Here is a 21548-nt window from a genome sequence, read left to right on the forward strand (position 1 = left end):
GACAGGAACAGAGCAGTGCCCCAGCCACGATCCTAAAAGCAATCTGGAGTCCTCCCAGAGGCTTGGCCACACACGGCCCTAGGAGGCAGCTGGGCAGGCTGTCCTCCAGTGGACTAAAGAAGCAGATGAATCGCCCATTCTTAGACACACTGAAGCCCTGACTAAGCAGATGTTCAACCCAGGAAGCAGCTGGCCACCTCCCTGAGCAGTCAGCTTAGAGGCTCCCTACGTTCCTTGTACAGTCCTCAAACACTGTCACAATACTGCAGCTCAGCCCCCTGCAACCCTCAGAAACAGAATGGCATCTTATCCCTCCACCATGCAGGGAGCAACACACCCAGCTGGGCCCACAGGGTTGCCTACGGAAGTCGCACATCCCATAAAAACTGATGAGGGCCCGATACCCTGTCAGGTGTACTGTGTACAGAGCTGACAGGGAACATGTCCCATCAAGGAATCTGTGTCCCAACTGGCAGTACAATCCCACAATCCTTACAGCCCAAGTTCCTGAGACATTCACAGACATCACCAAATGTGGATTATATCTACGTAGGCATTGCGCTAGAGTATCCACCTAGACCCAAAGCCAACACTGTGTATCCAATCAACATCCCAGGCCCTATTACCAGCAGAAGGTCCTTTACTGTGAAAGTAGAAAAGCCATCCCATAAAACTGTCAGAAGCAAATGATCATTAGATGCGCACGCGCACACACACACACGAGCAAAAGAAGCATGAAAAAATAAGGTAACATTAATTTTCAAAAAGAATGCAATAGTGCTCTAGCCAACAGACCACAAAGAAATGGAAAATAATGGATCACTTGAGTAAAAGTTTCTTTTAAAAAAATCATTTTAGGGCCTGGCAGTGTGGCCTAGTGGCTAAAAGTCCTCGACTTGAATGCGCCGAGATCCCATATGGGCGCCGGTTCTAATCCCGGCAGCTCCACTTCCCATCCAGCTCCCTGCTTGTGGCCTGGGAAAGCAGTCGAGGACAGCCCAAAGCTTTGGGACCCTGCACCCGCGTGGGAGACCCGGAAGAGGTTCCAGGTTCCCGGCTTCGGATCGGTGCGCACAGGCCCGTTGCGGCTCACTTGGGGAGTGAATCATCGGACGGAAGATCTGTATATCCGGCTTTCCAATAACAATAAATCTTCAAAAAAAAAAAAGGGAATATTGAGGAGAAACCCCACCCAGTCTCCCATCCACCCCAGTTCCATGTAATCTTTTTTTTTTTTTAAAGGTTTATTCATTTTATTACAGCCAGATATACACATTAAAGGTTGCTTTAAAACTTATGTTTCATTCTTGTTCTCAGCCACTCACCCTTCACTTATTTTCCTATCCAGTTTGGAATATCATATTGAACATGGAATTACAAAGTGGTAAGCACCAAAGAGGAAAAAATAAAGCAGAAGAGAGGCAACAAAAGTACAAAAAGGGAGTGTGAACTTTTAGGGAAGACGCCATTAAGAATGTGAAACTTGAGTCGATACCTGAATAAGACAGCAAGTGCTCACTCTAGCAGCATATACACCCAAACTGGAACCCAACAGGTAAGGGCAGCATGGCCCCCAGGCAAGGATGACACAAATTTGTGAGGTCCTCTATACTGTTCTCACTTGCAGTTTGCAATCTGTGCTGATGAAGAATCGATTTCTCTTATCAAGGCTATCATAGCTGGGAATGGTGTGAACTCTCACATCTGTAAATCTCTTTGGAAAAAAAGGGGCAGAAGAGAACTGCTTAAAGGGTTGTTTTACCAAACTCTCCTCTCTGCACCGTAATGGGACAGGAGAGAGTGGGGATGTGTGGAATTTGTTTAAGTTAAACAAAAAGGCAAAGACATCCCTGTAGACAGAATAAAGAACCTTTTGTATGCGCTCCTAGGCGTGGAAGCTCATGTGGTGACAGTAGTATTGATTTGCTAGGATTTCTCCAGTGTTTTACACAAACATGAAACTGAAAAACATTTTTTTTTAGAAAAACAAAAATGCAAACTGCATGTCTGATGAGAAAGAACTGTCCAGGAGAAGACCAAACAAGAAGAGCACAAAGGGGGGCCCAGAAGGGCCCACCACACAGACCACACAGACCACACACAAAGTGAAATCTTACTGCTCCAGGGGCACTACCATGAGTTCCCAAAAGGAAGCTTCAATTGTTCTGACAAGCAATGACAACAGTAGAAAGGAATAGCTCCCTAAAGAAACTGCCACTGACATTGCAGGTACAGACAATGGCAGACAGTCCAGCATCCTATTGTCAAGATATATTTAACAGTTTCACTGGGAGTTCATCTTTGATTGCGAAGCAGAGATGCATACTGTGTTGTATCTTCACATCTGGATATTACAGTCTCTATACCCACAATGTCAGGTGACACTTAAATAGCAGAATGATGGACTTACGACTGCTTACGAAGGACTATATTACTGTAATAATACAGGGGAAATCAGTAGGGGGAGGGAGTTGGGGGCGGGGGGGAGGGAAATCTCAGAGCTTATGTAATTGTGTCATAAAATAAAAAATAAGGTAAATAGGAAAAAAAAAAAAAAGAAAGAAAGAAACTGCTGCTGGGAGAAGCAACTGGCTAGGGCATTTTCCAGCCAGGGTTAGGAAGCAGCCAGGCTGTAGAACTGGGGGAGCAGGAAGGCCTTGCCAGCTGGCAGCGTAATACTTAAAGTGATGTGTGGGGCCCGGCACGATAGTGTAGCTAAAAGTCCTCGCCTTGAACGCACCGGGATCCCATATGGGCGCCAGTTCTAATCCCAGCAGCCCCACTTCCCACACAGCTCCCTGTGGCCTGGGAAAGCAGTTAAGGACGACCCAAAGCCTTGGGACCCTGCACCCGCGTGGGAGACCCGGAAAAGGTTCCTGGTTCCCAGCTTCAGATCGGCGAGTACCGACCACTGCGGTCACTTGGGGAGTGAATCATCGGGCAAAGGATCTTCCTTTCTGTCTCTCTTCCTCTCTGTATATCTGACTTTGTAATAAAAATAAATAAATCTTTTTTAAAAATGCAACTAGAGAAACTCAACAAAAGAATAATTGCATTAGTAGGAACAGAAAGATGAAAACGAATAACAAAAACTTAATCATTTAAAAGATCAGAAAAATTCAAGTATGAGTAAGACTAATCAATAAAAAGGAAAGCAGAAGTAATACTAAGAACAAAAAATCATACATAGAGAAGCAGATTACAATTAGGAGTACTGTTAATAAATCTAAGTGAAACAGATAAATTTTTGAAAAACTAGTGCACACAATGACTGGAAAATCCAAAAATGTAGATGGCCTCAGTTCTTCTGAATGCTAAGGCATTGCAAAAATATGTCTAGGTAATTTCACAGTGAGTTCACTGAACATTTGAGGACTCCATGATTGCATCTTCAGGAAATAAGGTCACAACTGTCCACCTTCATTCTGGAGGCCATTACAACACAAGGAGGGTTTATGGGAGGAATACCAAAGGCAACCCCAGTCTCTCAGAGCCAGTGCTATGGCTCAGCCTCTTAAGCTGACACCAGCATCCCATATGGGCACTGGTTTGAGTTACAGCTGCTCCACTTCCTTCCAGCTCCCTGGTAAGTTACCTAGGAAAGTGGCAGAAGATGACCAAAGTACCTGGGTCCCTGCCACCCAGGGGAGACTCCTGGCTTCAGCTTAGCTCAGCCCAGAACAAAAAGTAAAGCAGGCACAGGATGATCTCTGTCTCTCCTTCTCCAACACTGCCTTTCAAATAAACAAATAAATCTTTCTTAAAAGACAATATTGCATTGCAAAAATCTTTTTAGTAAATTAAACACTAAACCTAAACATGTTTGAAACATTCAAAAATATTTGAAATATTGGAAATCTATTAACACAATCTTCTAAAAAACACGTGACTTGATACACTGAGATAAAGACTTTAATTATGAAATTCAATATTAAATTCTCAGCAAATAAATAGCAAAGTCTGTATCTGATGAAGAATTTCTGAAAATCTTTTTGTAAACATGACACTAAACGGTAAAATAATTTTCTTTAAAATAAGAACAAAACATGGGGCCAGTGCAGTGGCTCAATTGGTTAATCCTCTGTCTGGCAAGCTCCAGCATCCATTATGGTCATCGGCTCGTTCCAGCTGCTCCAGAAGAGGATGGTCAAACCATTGAGACCCTTGCCCCCATGTGGGAGACCCAGAAGAAGCTCCTGGCTCCTGGCTTGGGTCTGGCTCAGCTCCAACCATTAAAGCCATTTGGGGAATAGATGGAAGTGATGTATATGTTAAACCAGACAAAGGTAGCCCAGAGCTAACCTAAAATAAAGGACAGTCCAAGGTCCAGCTGGCCCCTCAAGGCCAGCAAGTCACCTTCATGACCTTTTAATCCTGTAGGATTAGGGACTATTTAAGGGGCACAACAGCTGCTACATCCACAATGGCTACAATTCCGTCAATCTTAATCCCTATATTACACAAGCAGATACCTTATCCACAATAGTATGAAAACTAATCAGAACAATAAGTAAACTTACTGAAAAAAAACCCACAAGAAATAACTCAGAAACTTACTGTCCAATTTTAAAAATGAAAGGTCTCCAGGACAAAAACAGGACACTATTTCCCACTTTGTTTACTCCTGATCTCATGTTCCCTCAGGACAGCCCACTGGATCAAAGTTTTCTGTTCAAAGTCCCCACCCATGAGATGACTCTCGGAACAGCCCTCGGGCTCACCCTTCCCAATTTGTCATATCTGTCAAATGCACTCAACAAGTCTGTCAGGTGCATAATCATAATGATTTTCCCCAAGTCATATTAAATTTTATTTTAGGTCATTTCTTAACATAGTAAATCATTACCTAAAGAACATATAAAACAAGAAATTTATATAACCAGGCTATTTCTGTTGTACAATTAATCGTAAAAGTAATAGAAGTGTCCAAAAGAGAACAAGATTTTGAGACGTCAAGAAGTCAACATCCAATTATAAACAAAGTGTAAAGCCGATGTCCATTATTCAATAATAGCTTCTTAACTGCTTAAAAATGAAAATATTCAAACAAAAATCAAAAGCTGAATTTTTAATTTTTAACCTATTCTATACAAATGAGTAACCAATCCAGCACCACACTGCTTATTTGTTCCATCAGCTAAGGATTACTTCAATCCAAGGCCTTTAAACTTAGAAGGAGGGTCAAGGAAAACAATATAAGACTAGTTGATACAAAACAACTAGTTCAATAATAAACTTGAAGAGTTAGGAAAGCCAAACTTCAGCAGTTAAACATCAACATCGTGTAGTTCTCAAAGTGAAATCAGTTAAGATCCTTATCAGATACCTAGATGAATTTAAAAGTGAGACTTAGCAGTGTATTTTTGCATTTTTCTATAGTCATGGTCTGCTACTCAGGCATAGGGTCCTTGCCAGCTGACAGCTGTAGTTGTGCAAAATAACCAGGGCAAGTCCATGGAAGGATTACAATGGGAGACCTCAGCTGGAGCCAGGCAAAGAGAGATATTACCAAATGAAAGAACTAGTCAGAATGAAAGTGGTGGCAGGTCCCTGTGTGTCTGAATAACTGCTAGGGCTGTTCCTAGAGGGAGGGAGCCGGAAAGGCAAGACAGAACACCGTGGCTGGAAAATGAGATGCCCAACACGGATTTTAGACAGGTACAGTTAGTGACAGTAGAATCATCTTTTCTAGACATATGTGCTGGAAACATTTCAATAAACAATATGCCTGTGGTGTAAGCACATCTATCCCTCGAGGAGAGAAATTCTGTCCCTTTTTCTCACACCAACATGTGTAGTACAGTGCCTATTATTAAGATTATTAAATACTTGGTTTGTGTAATTTTACATATTTTTTAAAGATTTACATGAGGGGCCGACATCATTACTCAACAGCCCACTCCATTTCAGGTCTGCGTGGGTGGTAGGCACTCAAGCACTTGGGCCACTTTAGTAGCAAGATGGATCAGAAGCATGAAGTGGCCAGGATTCAAACAGCATCTTAACTAGCTGTGACACACTGCCTACCCCATCCATGCTCACACAATTTTTAAACTGTATATTTCTGTTTGGGAAGGTTAAGAGACATTGTGAATGTACAGTGTGATATGAAATCTTAGACATATTCCAAGACCACTGTACAGCCTGGTGTGCCATTCAAACATACGAACAACCAATGGGGAAGGAAGAGGAAAAAGATCAATTACATAACGGTAATTTAACAATCTAGTATACACTTAATATAAACAAAGAACACCACAAACCAGAGAAAATGAATAACTTTTTACGAAAATCCTACTGAGACAACTGTTTAGCCATATGAAAGATAGTCCATCCCCCACACCACTCACCAGCATGCATACAATATAAAATGAACACTTCTATACAGAAGAATAAATTTACCAGTACAAGAAAAAAAGACACAAAATCCTTCTAGCAAATGGAACTAGAAAAGGTAATTCTAGGTATGACTGAAAAATTCAGAAACGGAAAATACACACTGGATTACATAAAAACAAAAAACCTGCACCATCAAGACATTAAAAGAAAAATAAAAGAAAAATATTTGCAACTGGTATCACAAAGGATAGCATATCTCAGTATAAGTTATTAGACTGGCCTGTCTCCCTTTGCCCAAAGTGTCATTTTTTTTTTTTTTTTTTTAATAATGATGACATGGTTGATCAGGGTGGGAAGGATCAAGGGTTAGGGAAAAGTGGGTGAAAACATTGTTTCCAAATTTGCTATTTTTTCTTCTTGTTTCTGGGGGAAGAAGAGATATAAAGAAGGAAGCCACACCCTGCCTCCCAAATATCCCAACACCCCGGAACTGAGAACTGCCACAATATCAACCCAGGGTCCCAATGTGTGCATGTTCCGAGGGTTCTGCCCAGGAAGTTCGGATAGCTCTGAAACTGTCGATTTCGCCGACCCAGAGATGACGCAGTCCTCAATGTCCACTAGCTGATCAAGTCAACCTCAAGTCTCCATTCACCCAGATTTTTGCTGTCACCATTTGGCTGGGGTAGTTGTCCAATTTACTCTGCTCTTCTTCTGCTCTGGTACCAAATGGGCTGCCACATTCCACATGAGCATCAGGGTCTGCATCCTCTACTCCACCTTTCACTGAGGAGGACATACTCTTGCGGGCAGACCAAGTACCCAAGGACCTGAACCAGGCTACTCAACCCCACCAGATCCCCTACCCCTGGGCCTCATGAACCTGGCACTCACCTCACAGGAGGGCACAGGGACCTGAGCCAGATGACTCGAGCCCTGTGGGTCCCCTGCCCCCGGCGCTCACAAACCCAGCACCCACTGACCCCAGGCTGGCACGGCTCATCTCACCTCAGCATCCACTATCACTCTGCACAGCCTGGCTCAGTCCAGCCTGCCCCCAGTTCCAGCTCCTACTGGTGGGAAGGAATTCACTGAAACAAGGGAGTGGTAAAGCTGGCCCTACAAGTTTCTAATCACTAGATTCAAAGTCATTCACTTCTCCAACAAATAAAAATCAGTATTCTCAGAAAAGGATTTCCTTTGGGAAGATCCAGAAAATTCCACCACCGCCACCACCATAAAAGTTGCCTAAACAGCACAGCTGCGCTGACCAACCAAAGGAAGGTAATGAGAACTCAGACTAGGAGCAGCATATGCACCTCTCAGCCCCAACTTCAATCACTAAGGTCCTCCACCCTAACCCCTCAAGCAGCCTGGGAACCCAACAGGAACTACCCAGCTCCTTGCTCTGTGTGTTACAAATGCATCTCCCATCCTCCACCCTTGCAATGGTACAATGGCTAAATCCTCAGCCTACAAGCACCGGGATTCCATATGGGCACCAGTTCATATCCCAGCTGCTCCACTTCTCATCAAGCTCCCTGCCAGTGGCCTGGCAAAGTAGTAGAGGATGATCCAAAGCCTTGGGACCCTTACACCCACATGGGAGACCAGGAAGAGGTTCCTAGCACCTGGCTTCAGATCAACTCAACCCCGGCTGTTGTTGCCATTTTGGGGGTGAATCAATGGATATAAAATCTCTCCCTCTTTATCTCTCCTTCTCTCCATAAATCTGATATTCTTTTCCAATAAAAGTAAATCTTTTAAATAAATACATAACATTCCTCCTTTCTCCCACCATCCATTCAGTAACAGACCTTCTGCACCCAGATTCGAATGTTCTTTCACTGCAACTCCAACTAGTTTCAAGGGTTGTTCTGCAACAGTTAGCTACTGCTATCTAACAAATCATCACAAATGCTGTGGCTTAAAACATTAGACATCTATTATCGCAGAGACTCTCTGGGTCAGGTGAACACAGCTTAATTAGGTCCTCAAGGCTACCAATAGTTTCAGTCAAGCTGTATTCTCACCTAGAGACAAGAATGGAAAAGAATTTGCTCTAAAATCACCAAAAGTCTGCAGAATCCAATTCCCACAGAATGCAGAACTGAAGGACCTTGGCTTTCTGTTAGCTGACCACTGGAGGGCACTCTCAACTACTCAAGGTTGCCGGCAGTGCCTTGCCACATGGGTTTTTACCAACATCTAACTTGCATCAAGTCAACAAAGAATCTCCTAGCGCAGAGTGCCCTGAGACCTCTGTTTTCAAGGCAGGTGTTGTGGCACAGTAAGTTAAGCCATTTGCATGCCAATACCACAGTACAGCACCCCTTTCAAGTCCTGACTGCTCCACTTCAAATCCAGCTCCCTGCTAAGCCTGGGATGGGTCACCTGCTTGGGTCCCTGCATCCACCTAGAAAACTCTAAAGAAGCTCCAGCCTCCTGTCTGTGACCTGGCCATGCCCCAGCCCTCGTAGCCATTTGGATGGCAGACCAGTAGGTGGAAAATCTCTCTCAAAATAAATAAAAATTTTTAAAAATAAATTAAAAACAAAAGCTTGGAAATCAGAATACTGAGATCAGATTATAGCAAAAACTCCTATTTTATAGCTTCCATGAAATATTCTTTGACACAATCTAGTAAAACATGCATTTATCCTTTGACCCCACAATATTATTCTTAATATCATCTCTCCCAGAGTGTAAAAATCGGAAACAATGTATGAACACCTATTTACTACAGGACTATCTGTAATAGCAAGAGACTGAAATCAATCCAATTATCCAATAATAAAGGGCTGGTTGAGAAAACTGAAAAACATCCATGAAGAGCAATATAAAGCCATAGAAGGAGTTATTTGCTGTTACTTACAGATAAGTCTCTAAATCAGGTTCAGAAGGCGGAGAGGAGTGTATACAACACACCACATACAAACAGACAACGCCCTGAAACACACAGAGCTGTTGTAAAACAGCAGCAGGATAACAGTGCTGACACTGACGGGGAGAGGCAGGAAGTGAGATGGGTCCCTTAGACATCACCTGTTGGTCAAGGGCAGCCTTGCATACGAGGCAATCCCCACAACTAGAAAAACGTGTACCTGTACAAACACAGGCAATGGCAACTCAGGCAATCAGCCTGTCACCTATCCCCAATCAAACATTTTATTGCTACTGTGAACCAGCACTGCTTTGACACCTAAAATGCTTTGTGGTGAGCCATCTAAAGATCATTTAATCTGAACTCATTCCACTTAAAGCCTATTGGATTACACTGGTTGTATTTCTCAATACCACAATACAGGCCTTGAATTCAGATAACCCACTTGGAATGCTTTACTACGTCATGCTGTATTTACACAAGGCACAGTCCACACCAGCCTCTAAATTGTGTCCAACAAGGCACTCAAATTCTGTAAAATTCCTCAACACAAAGCCTTTATGCAATGTCACTCTACAATTGGCAATTTAAGCAATTCTAACTAATCCTCCGGACAGAGCCTATTAAGGGTACTAAGTCATTTTACATTTTTCTGAAAATTATTCAATTACCCTAAAGAAAAGGCTAATGTTGAGAGCAGAGTGAGATGTCAGGCAGCATTCAGGAGGCGACTGATATCTTAAACTCCTGCTATTGTGTTAAAAACTCAAAAAATACAATTAAGCAGAAAATCTTTACAAATCATCTGAAACTTTACTATTGCTAATGTCTTGGCTATAAAATCTGTTCTTATTTTTCATCTCATTATAGTATCTATAAAATGTCATGCTGCTTTTGGCAGTTAAAAAGGAAATTTAACAGACTCAATTTAGTGGCAAATCGGCTAACTTCCATTGTACTTTTAAGCATTTCCTACAAAGAATACACAGTTGTTTGACAAATGAGGCAAAAGCCAATTTGCGTGCCCCTTACAGGTCAACAAGAGAATTCTATTTTAAGTAGCAGGATAGCTTCCATTTTCTATCAGTACAAAATAGTTTTCTGTAATGTTTAATACAATTTAGATTCTATCTTTAAATGGTAAGTACTTACCTTCTGGTAGTTTCCAACTATTCATGTGCACACATACTCAGTAGCCCAAACAGCCAAGACAGCAAACACCTGTTTGCTTTTTCCACAAGAAACACATTCCCTTTGACCTCAGCCACAGTCATACGAGTGCGAACACCGACTGATAAAATCCCTGTGAAATTACTGGGCGATGAAAACCCAAGAGCACTCATTACTCCTTCTCATTTTTAATCTACCCTGGAAAACTAGAAGAAAACTCTGCCACCAAAGGCACTTTAGAATTACACATAAGGAGATTAGTGAATTAAGGAGTGTTTCAAAGTAAATTTGATACAACATATGCTCTCTGGGAAGGGAATGCTGCTTTAATGTCCTCCTGATATCTGTGAATCTGTTCTCTACAACATCCAGAACAACATAAACACACGCAGTGGCTAATATCTCAAATGTGAAGAAAATCCCAAGACAAAGCTTTTGGAAGAAATAAATCGAAATGAACCCCCAATACAAGAAAGCTAAAGGACAGACGGCAGGGCCAAGCTCCTGCATCAGCTGATGGATCAGTAACCTCAGCTAGCAGAGGCAGACCTTTGTTCTTGAACACCCTCTCTGAACAAATGACCCATGAAGGTAGCAGTGCCAACACTGTAGATCTGTAGATGACAAGCAGAAAGAGACCACAAGCTCACTGGGCAAACGCAAGGTCAGGAAGTCAACAGGCAAGCCTGTGCGCCGCTCATTTCACGGAAATCCTTCTAACACATAAGTCTGCCCTGGGCTCAAAGCTTTTCTCCCTTCACTATGGCTTGCTGGATTTTAATTACAGCAGTCCCCAGAAAGGCAATTTTGTCTCCTGTTATTTCAGGGACCAGTGGGCGAACCACAGCCCAAAAAACATAAATGCAAAATGTCATTAATAACCAACCCTAATCCTATGCTACTTAATATAGATTCCCATTATCCACAGGAGGATAAGAGATGTAGGATTATAGATTTTAAAAGACTGATCATTAATTTTAAATTCCTTTTTAATGCCTGAACTTTTCATTGTTAAATTTTTCTTTTTAATCTGAATCAGCAAATCAACATTTGTTCTTGCAACCCTAATGCTTACATTGGGTTGTCAGCTTCCTTACGCACAGTGGTTTCTAGGCACGATCGTGAGCTTGTACTGCGTGGCCCTCACTGACCCCCGCCCACAGAGCTAGAGGACAAGCCCTCAGTCCATCCTCAAACATGCTATGTGTCCCTTCTCTCCTCACTTACACTTCTTCCTTATTATTAACACCAGTCTCACTGTACCTTACCCTTAAAAACAGTGCAGAGAAGGGTGTGCGGATGCTGAGTGCTCATAGGAAGAAGGTACGGTCCCTTCCTCAGTTCCACACCCACCTGTCATACTCCACTCCAGTGGTTCTTGGTCATGGGCTGGGATACATATTTCCCATAATTCAAAGTTTCAAAAATCCTATTTTGTCAGTAAGAAAATGTTGCCATCTTCCATTTTTAAAAAATTTACTTTCAAAGGTAGAGTTACAGAGAGGACAGAGATAAAGAGATCTTCCAACCACTGCCTCCCTCTCCTGATGACTGCAACAGCCAGGGCTGGGCCCATTTGAAACCAGGAGCTTCATCCAGATCTTCTACTTTAGTGCAGTGGCCCAACCACTTGGACTCTCTTTTGCTGCTTTCCAAGGCTCATTAGGAAGGAGCTGGATCACAAGTGAAGCAGCCAGGACTCAAACAGGATGCCAATGGCTCAGGCTGAGGCTTAACCTGTTAGACTACAAGACAGACCCCAACTTTAACATCATCATAGGAATTACCTAACGGCAAGTTGATACACTTTGCTGAACAAAGCAGTAGAAAATACTCTAATTCTTTAAGAAGTAAGTAATGAGAAAAGTATCTTACACAAAAATAATCAAGTATTTAGAAATAAATTTAATAGGAAATGTGTGCGCAGACTTCTCTGGAAACACCTAGGAGATATAAACCAGTCTTCCTATTAACATATAAATATCATAACAAGGTTCAGCTACCATCTACAAACTGACATTCCGTATGAGTACCAGTCTGAGTCCTGGCTGTGCTCCTTCTAATATAGCTCCATGCTAATGCACCTGGGAAAGTGACAGAAGATGGCTCAAGAGCTTGAGTCCCTGCCACCATGTGGGAGACCCAGATGAAACTCCCAGCTCCTGACTTCAGCCTGGCCCAGCCCTGGAAGCTGCAGCTATTCTGGAGTGAATCAGCAGATGGAAGATCTCTGTCCCTTTCTCCAACTCTGCCTTTCAAATAAACCTTTTTTCAAAATAATAATACCCAACAACTGGAAGTGAGTCACTAGTGCATGCACTGCAGCGGAGTGCGGTAAGCTGCTCAGCGCATCCTACATCCCCAGCTGCGGTGCCTGGCTTTCAGAGCTGCCTGTCTTCCACCCTAGCTTCCTGTCACTGTGCACCCAGGGAGGCCACAGATGATGACCAAGACATGAGTCCCTGCTGCCCTAGTAGGAGTGTGTTCCTGGCTCCTGGCCTCAGAAACTGGAAACAGACCCAACATAGGGGAGATAAACAGAGTGAGAGAGAAAAACTGAGAAAGGGAGAGATTTTCCACTTGTTGGTGGATTCCTTGAATGGCGGCAAGGGGCCACACACAAACATCAGCAGCAGCTTCTTTACCAGGAGCATTAACCGGGAGCTGGATTGGAAGCAGAGCAGTAGAACTTGAACCAGCATTCCAACATGAGATGTTCACATCGCAAGCAGCAGCTTAGCTCACTATGCCACACTGGGCCCCAAAACTGCTATGTTGAAACTCTGATCTCAGTACCTCAGCAGTGAACTTAAACAGGTAATTAAATTAGAGTGAGGTTGGAGTAGGTCCTATGGCCCAGCAGGATGAGTCACCACTTGGGAAGCCTGTATTCTATATCAAAACATCTGGAGCCAAGTCCCACCTCCCCTTTCAAACCAGCTTCCTGCCAGCAAGAGATGATGGCTCAAGCACTCAGGCCCCTGTCATCCCTGCGGAAGACCTGGCTCCTGTCTCCAGCCTGGTCCAGGCCTTGCTACGGTGGAAGGCCTCTGTCAGTAGGCCTTTCTCCACTGCTTTCAAACAAAATGGAAGGGGGTAGGGGGGAGTTCAACGCAGAATTACCTTATGGCTCAGCAATTCCACTCTAAGTTAGCCTAAGGTACTCCAAAACTCATGGGAAAGTAGAATCAAATGTAAGTTTAGGGCCAGGCATGGTGGCCTAGCAGCTAAAGTCCTCGCCTTGAATGCGCCGGGATCCCATATGGGCGCCAGTTCTAATCCCGGCAGCTCCACTTTCCATCCAGCTCCCTGCTTGTGGCCTGGGAAAGCAGCCAAGGATGGCCCAAAGCCTTGGGACCCTGCACCCGCGTGGGAGACCTGGAAGAGGTTCCTGGTTCCCGGCTTCGGATCGACACGACACCGGCCGTTGCGGCTCACTTGGGCAGTGAATCATCGGACGGAAGATCTTCCCTTCTGTCTCCCCTCCTCTCTGTATATCTGACTTTGTAATAAAAAATAAATAAATCTTTAAAAAAACAAAACAAAGTTTAATATGCAAAAGAAATTTTTAAATTCATCAATAGTTTTTCTGGAATATGTACTTTATATGAACTTTCTGAAGACCCCTCATCTACTCAAAAGAACTTTAAACAGGATCTAGAATAGAGGTAGACGCTTGTTCCCAGAAGTACCACTCACAACAGCCAAGAAGAGGACAAACGCAGTGCCACTAAGAATGAACAGAGGGCCAACACAACAACTGGCTGAGCTTCTGTATATAAGGCCAGCACCCCATATGAGCACTGGTTCGTGTCCCAGAGGCCCCACTTCCCCTCCAGATCCCTGTTTGTGACCTGGAAAAGCAGCAGAGGATGGTCCAAAGTCTTGGGATTCTTTATCCACATAGGAGGCCCAGAAGAAGCTCCTGGGTTTGGATCAACTCAGCTCCAACCATTATGGGCATTTGGGGAGTGAACCAGCAAATGAAGGATCTTTCTCTTTTTAGTAATTATTTTTATTTTTGATGATTTTTACATAATTGATTAGGGTGATAAGGGTCAAGGATTACAGGAACGTAGGTGAGATCATCATTTCCACATTTTCTTTTTTTCCTTCTTGTATCTGGGGGAAGGGGAAGAAACGTGCAGAAACCACACCCAGCCTCCCAAACAGCTCTGCACTCTGGGATGGAGGATGCCTCCCAACCATCCCAGTGTCCCCACTGTGGGGCATGTTCTGAGGGTCTTGCTCAAGAGGTTTAGATAGTTCAAAAGTTCTGAATTTACTGCCAATTTCACCACTCCAAGCACGATGAAATCTCTCCAGAATACACTGGTTAACAGAGTCTACCTTAGAGTTTCCATTTGCCCAAATATTTACTGCCAACACTTGGCTGTGGTATTTGATCAATCTGTTCTGTGCTCTGTTCTCTGTTATGGTACAAGGTGTCCTCTGCAGGCTCCAATGGACTGCCATATCCTCCATGTGCACCTGGATATGCTGTGAGGCCCAGCTTTCACAAATGCAGTCCACAGTCAGACCATGGTACCTGCAATTCTCTCCATGGTTGGGGTTCTGAGTCCAGCAGTTCAGCTGGGGGAATCCCCATAAAAACTTCATCTGAGGTGATCCCAGACCTGATTCTTGTCTGTGCTTGCCAATATGCGGATCGGCAAAGTCTGTCGCCCAAATTGGCTTATGCACATGCAACTGCTGGGTCAGTGCGGTCTTCGGCCCTGTCTTCTACACAAACCAACGGGTGTTGCAGCCCATCCCAATCCTGCCACCACACCTCAGCCCTCTCACAAACCAGTGGGCGCTACAGCTTAGTCAGAGTGATCCATAATAAGCCCTACCAGCCAGCCCCCTGTACTTGTTTCCATGCTTGCCAGTATGTACAGCAGACTGGTCCAGTCTGTCCTATATCCTATTCAGCTTTCATATATATTAATGGGCACTGAAACTTAGTTCACCTCAACCAGCTCCACTATCCAGCCCAAACACATGCTGGCAGGTGCCACCATCTGTCTAGCCATGCCTGCCCCAGTCCTGGTTCTCAATGCGCACCAGTCAAGAGTGGCAACCCAAGAGGGAGGTACCCACTGTTTCCCTACTGGGCCCACTCCTACTCCCAGATCTTGTACTCTCCAACTGGTTCTGCAGTTTGACTTGACAGAATTTGTCCCCTATGCCAGCATCTGCCAGCTGATGCTGTGGCAAATCCAACCTATCCACACCTACTCTGGCTTATGCATGCACCAGCAGGAACAGTAAACCCAGCCTGACTTTCCCCAGATCCAGCTCATGTGAGGCCAACAGGTGTTGTAGCTAGCCCTGCCCAGTCTGGTCTACCCCCATCCCAGCTCTCATGCTCACCAGTGGGAGTGGCGGTAGAGCAGGGTATCCCCTCACAGCCCCGCTACTGGTTACGACCCCTCCCTGCCCAGGTCTCACGTGTGCTGGTTGGGCACTGCGGTCCAGTTTGGCAAGGATGGCCTCACCCTGGCATTTGCCAGTGGGTGCTGTAGCCTGGCCAGGCCCGGCCCACCCCCAATTCCTACTCACACTGGTCGGGACTACAGTCTAACCAAGCCCAGCCGGCCCCCATGTGAACTGGCTTGTGTTGTGATCTGACCCAGCCTGACCCACACACCATTTTGGCTCTCGGATTTGCCAATAGATGATATGAACTGGCCCAGCCTGGTTCACCCCCAACCTGAGCCAAAAGCTATGCTGGTGGGTACCGTATTCTGGCCTGGTCTGGGCTGCTCCCTGTCTTGGTTCTTGCACTCACCTGCAGGGTCTGTGTCCTGCCAGAGGAGTTTCCCAAGCTCCTCCATCAGAACCTCTCCCAGTGCCAGATCTCACACCCACTGGTGGGTCCACAGGCCAGCTCTACTTAGTCCATTTCCTGTCCTAGCAGGAACAGTGGCCTTTCCTGACTAGCCTTCACCATTCCGGATTTTACTGTAGCTTTTACAGCCCAGTCAAGCCCAGTCCATACCCAAACACAGCTCACATATGGCTCAGCAGCGGAAGAGACCTAGCCCAGCCTGCCTTATACCTACCCTGGTTCTCATGAGCACCAGTGGGTGCTGGAATCTAGTCCAGTCTAACACACTCCAGATCCAGTCCACACTTGTGCCGAGGGTCCCTGCAGCCATGTCCAGACCAGATCGCACTCACCAGTGGGAACCACAAACCAGCCAGGGTGTCCCCTTTACTCCCCAACTAGGTCTGTTCCCAGCCACAGATCTCATGCATCCCAGTGGTCGCTCTGATCCAGGCTGGCATAGTCTCTCATCTGTCTTGGCCTTTGCCTTTGGATGCTGTAGCCCGGCCTGACCCAGCCTGCCCCCAGTCCCAACTCTCACTGCTAGATGCTGAAACCTGGTCCTGCTCAGTCTGTTCCCATTCTTGGCTCATGCAAACCAGTAGGTATGACAGCCTAGCCTGGCATGACCTGCATTCCAGCTTGGTTTCTGCATTTGCCAGTGAAGCTAAGGTTTGCTCAACCCTGCCCAGTCTGCCCCTTCCAAAACCAACCCACACACTTGCCAACAGATGGAGCTAGCTTGTACTTCCTGCCTAACATCCAGACCTGGACCATGTACTAACCAGTGGGAGCTATGACCCACTAGGGGAGTTGCCCAAATTTCCCCACTCAGCCCACTCCTAGACCCTGATCTCACGCATGCCAATGGGTGTTAGGCCCTTGTGCAGCATAGCCTGCCCCCTCTTTCTTGGCCTTTGTATGAACTGGTGAATTCTGTGTACCGGCCCACCCCATACCCTATTTTAGGATGCACATGCAGGTGCTGCAGCCCGGGCCTGCCCAGCCTATTCCCAGCCCCAGTAACCATGAGTGCTGGTGGGTTCCACGGTTCAACTAGCTCAGCCTATCACCACCCCAACACTTAAGCTAACCAGTAGGACTTGTATGTCCACTGGGTTTGCCCATACATCCCCCACAGAATCTATCCCCGGACCTTATTCTCTCATGTCCTGGCCCTGCCTAATGTGGCCCAACCCCTGTTCCAACCCTCAGTCAGGGACTGGGATCTGGCCCTGCTAGACAGGCTCCCAGCCCTAACTTTCCTGTGGGTTGGCATGTAGTGGTCCATCTCATAAGTCCATCTTAGGACTCCCATGTAGGCTGGTGCATCAGTCTGATCCATACAGATCTTCCAGTCTCTTCCCTCCAAAACGCCACGTGTCAGTCCCTTGCTTACCTGCAAGTACAGTGGCTCTGTTGTTTTCAGTCCCTCAGGATTTATTCCTCAACTACATGTATGGTGGCCTTATCCACTGATGTCGCTAGGCAGTAATTCCACTTCCGCAGGTCCTCAGAGATCATCATTGGGCAGCCAGCAGGCAAACCCGGCACCACTGGCACTCTGACCGCCCAGGCCAAGATGGCTCTGGCTGCCTTTAAGCAGCCAGGTTGGGCTGTGCCCCTCCCCCTACCAGCCAAAAGCAGCCAGTGGGGTTGAGGGTCTGGAGGTCTTTCTGTGTCTCTCCTTCTGTCTGAAAATCTGCTTTTCCAATTAAAAATAAGTAAATACATTTTTTTAAAGATTTATTTATTTTTATTACAAAGTCAGATATACAGAGAGGAGGACAGACAGAGAGGAAGATCCTTTGCCCGATGATTCACTCCCCAAGTGATCGCAATGGTTGGTACCCGCCGATCTAAAGCTGGGAACCAGGAACCTCTTCCGGGTCTCCCACACGGGTGCAGGGTCCCAAAGCTTTGGGCCGTCCCCGACTGCTTTCCCAGGCCACAAGCAGGGAGCTGGATGGGAAGTGGAGCTGCCGGGATTAGAACTGGCGCCCATATGGGATCCCGGGGCGTTCAAGGCGAGGACTTTAGCCGCTAGGCCACACTGCTGGGCCCAAGTAAATAAATTTTTAAAATAAACGAATAGAGGGATGCCAGCTCTGTGGCACAGTGGGAAAGACTGCTGCCTATAATGTTGGAATCCTATGGGATAATATTTAGTCACAAAAAGGAATGAACAAGGGGTTGCTGTTGTGGCGCACCAAGTTAAGCAACCACCTCAATGCTGGCATTTCACCTGGACACTGGTTCATGTCCCAGCTGCTCCTTGCATGATGCAGCTGCCTATGACATGCCTTGCAAAACAGCCAAAGACGGTCCATGTGGGAGACCTGGGAGGATTTTCAGGCTCTGGGCTTCAGTCTGGCCCATTCTAGCCCTTTACAGCCATTTGGGAAGTGAACCAGCAGCTAAAGACCTCTCTTTAACTTCGGGTTTCAAATCTATGACAACAAATTTTAAAAGATGATGTATGACCCCATGCTACAATATGATCTTTGAAAATATGTGAACTAGCTGACTACAAATACTGTAACAGACCACTCAGGTTAAGTATCCAGACTATATAGAACAAACATTAAGTTTCTATGAACAGACCAGAAAGGGGCTTGGGGGGGGGGAAAGTTACCACTTAACAGAGTTCCTACTTGGATGAAAAAATTATGCCACTTTATGGCATAAATGTTGCAAGAACATCACTGAAACTGTCACCAGTGACAAGCCTTGGGTGCAGATGGTAGACCCACATGCCCTAACAGCTCCACTTCCAATTCTACTTCCTGCCAACTGCACCCTGGGAAGCAGGTGACGGTTTAGGTAGCTTGGCTCCCTAGCAGCCATATGGCAGAGCTAGACTGAGTTCCCGACTCTCACCTCAAGTCTGGCCCAGTCCTGGTAGGAGTAGGTGTTTGGGAAACAAATCAGCACATAGAAGATTTGTCTATGTCTTTCAAAAAAAAAAAAAACTAAAAACATGTTGTCTTCTAAAGTGGAAAGTGTAGGCCAGTGTGTCATGACGTTGAACTTGAAAACTCCACCTGGTACTAGAGTACTAAGGGTAGAAAGAGGTTCTCATGGTTCCTATTTTCTTGGGGCAAAGATTACAAAATATATTTCTGGGCAAAAGCAGAGAAAACGTCAAACTGTTTAAAATCCTGATATGGGCCTAACCCTGTGATTTGAGGCAGGAGAGGAGATCAGAATTTGGCGGGCGGACACACAGCACTGAGCATTCCAACACAAAACGAAATGCCCAACCTTTTTTTTAAAAAATATTTATTTATTTTTGATTGGAAAAATTTAAGGAGAGAAGGGGAGAGAGATGGATTCTCCACCTGCTGTTTCACTCCCCCAAAATGGCCCCAGCAGAGGTGATCCAAAGCCAGGAGCTTCCTCTGAGTCTCCTATGTGAGGACAGGGGCTCAAGCACTCAGGCCCTCCTCTGCTGCTTCCCCAGGACACAAACCTGTGTCCATATGGGATCCCAGCACTTGGAGGGGGAGGATTAGCCAATAGAGCCACACTGTATAGGGCCCTTTCAGCATTCTTGAAAAGGTACATCACGCATTCATCAATTTTGTCCACATACTTCTCTTATGCCTCTGGAATAAAACTTGCAGGGGTCCAAGCAAATGATCCAAGTACAAAATAAATAAATAAATAAATAAATAAATAAATAAATAAATAAATAAGCAAACAGGGAGCCAGATGGGAAGTAGAGCAGCCGGGACAGGAACTGGGGCCCACATGGGATGCCGGCACTTAAAGGTGGAGGCCCATGCCCAGTCTTCTGAAAGTAATAAACCTTGGTTCTGCCCCCCCACAGAACAGCTGTTCTTCATCAAACAGCGAAGGTTATCAGAATGGAAAGGTGGAGACCTTCTGATGAGACCCTGCTCAAGGCAAACGACCCAATACAAAAAAAAAAAAAAAAGAAAGAAAGAAAGAAACAAAGAAATTTCAGTGCCTATCAACCAAATGCTGTAAGTGCACCTGCTTAAATCCTGAGCAACGCAATCACTAAAAAGAAGAGGAGGAGGAAGAGACTGACATATTTTAAGAAAACCCGAACATGACCTGTGTTCGTGCTGAGCGCTCCCCACGGAGGTGTGCGCTGGAAATTTTTTATCATTGCTTCATTTCAGGTCTTTACCTCCCTAGCCCGCCTCCTGGGCGGGGTGCACAGAGGCCCGAAAGGCAGCGCTGGGGGCGAGCACCGCGGCGAGGGGCAGCGTCCGCCCAGGGAAGCTGGCGACCTCGCGGTGCATGGCCTGGTGTCTAGGAGCTGGCCCTCCAGTGGAGCTGCACGCCCCAGCATCCAGCGGCCGGCCCTCCAGGGCAGCCGCACGCCCCGGCGTCCAGGGACCGGCCTGCCGAGGGGCCGCGCGCCCCGGCGTCCAGGGAGCCGCCGTACCCAAGGGCCGCACGCCCCGGCGGCCGGCCCTCCAGTGGAGCCGCAAGCCCCGGCGTCCAGCAGCCGCCCCTCCAGGGCAGCCGCAAGCCCCGGCGTCCCGTGGAGCCGCACACCCCGGCGTCCAGCGGCCGGCCCTCCGGGGCAGCCGCACGCCCCGGCGTCCAGGGACCGGCCGTGCCGAGGGGCCGCACGCCCCGGCGTCCCGTGCAGCCGCGCGCCCCGGCGTCCAGGGAGCCGCCGTACCCAAGGGCCGCACGCCCCGGCGGCCGGCCCTCCAGTGGAGCCGCATGCCCCAGCATCCAGCGGCCGGCCCTCCAGGGCAGCCGCAAGCCCCGGCGTCCAGCAGCCGCCCCTCCAGGGCAGCCGCACGCCCCGGCGTCCCGTGGAGCCGCACACCCCGGCGTCCAGCGGCCGGCCCTCCGGGGCAGCCGCACGCCCCGGCGTCCAGGGACCCGCCGTACCGAAGGGCCGCACGCCCCGGCCAGGCCGCACGCCGCGCCGCGGCCCATAACCCGTCCCCCGGAAGCCGCACGAGCTCAGGCATCCCCGCCGGCCACTCACCGCGACACCAGCAGCCCAGGAGCGCGGCCTCCCGGGACTGGCGCTGTGGCATCGTCCCTCCCGCCGCAGCCGGGCAGGAGCCGCGGGGGCGGCGCTGCCCGGCGGGAAAAGGTGGCCGCCGCCACAGGCTCGCCCGACACGGGGCTCTCCTCCGGGGTAACGCAGCTCCACCTCAGCTCGCCGCACCACGTGACCTCGGCCGCGCCGCGCGCCGCCTGACGTCACCGGAGTGCGCGAGCTCCGGCCTGAGGGAATCTCTCAGAAAGAGTCTCTGGAATTGGGTGTTGCGGTTCGGCTCTTACTGGACAGTTTATTAGGGCCATGCTGGTGACGCCAGCACC

The 21548-nt window shown here is 47.0% G+C and overlaps 1 protein-coding gene and 1 non-coding gene across 4 annotated transcripts in view; one reads left to right on the forward strand and one right to left on the reverse strand.

Moving 5' to 3' along the window:
• GALNT11 (polypeptide N-acetylgalactosaminyltransferase 11) overlaps positions 1-21336 on the reverse strand; it is a 54210-nt gene extending 32874 nt beyond the window's left edge. For all 3 annotated transcript variants that reach the window (XR_009247624.1, XM_058681309.1, XM_058681310.1), the window contains exon 1: positions 21208-21336. The gene's annotated coding sequence lies outside the window, so the exon portion shown is untranslated. The remainder of the gene's footprint in view (positions 1-21207) is intronic.
• On the forward strand, positions 1512-1616 carry LOC131477985 (U6 spliceosomal RNA). The gene has a single exon (XR_009244239.1). It is a non-coding gene; the product is annotated as a U6 spliceosomal RNA (small nuclear RNA).
• Positions 21337-21548: the final 212 nt, after the last annotated feature.

The sequence above is a fragment of the Ochotona princeps genome, chromosome 25 (genome assembly GCF_030435755.1).
Source record: "Ochotona princeps isolate mOchPri1 chromosome 25, mOchPri1.hap1, whole genome shotgun sequence".
Taxonomy (NCBI): Eukaryota; Metazoa; Chordata; class Mammalia; order Lagomorpha; family Ochotonidae; genus Ochotona; species Ochotona princeps.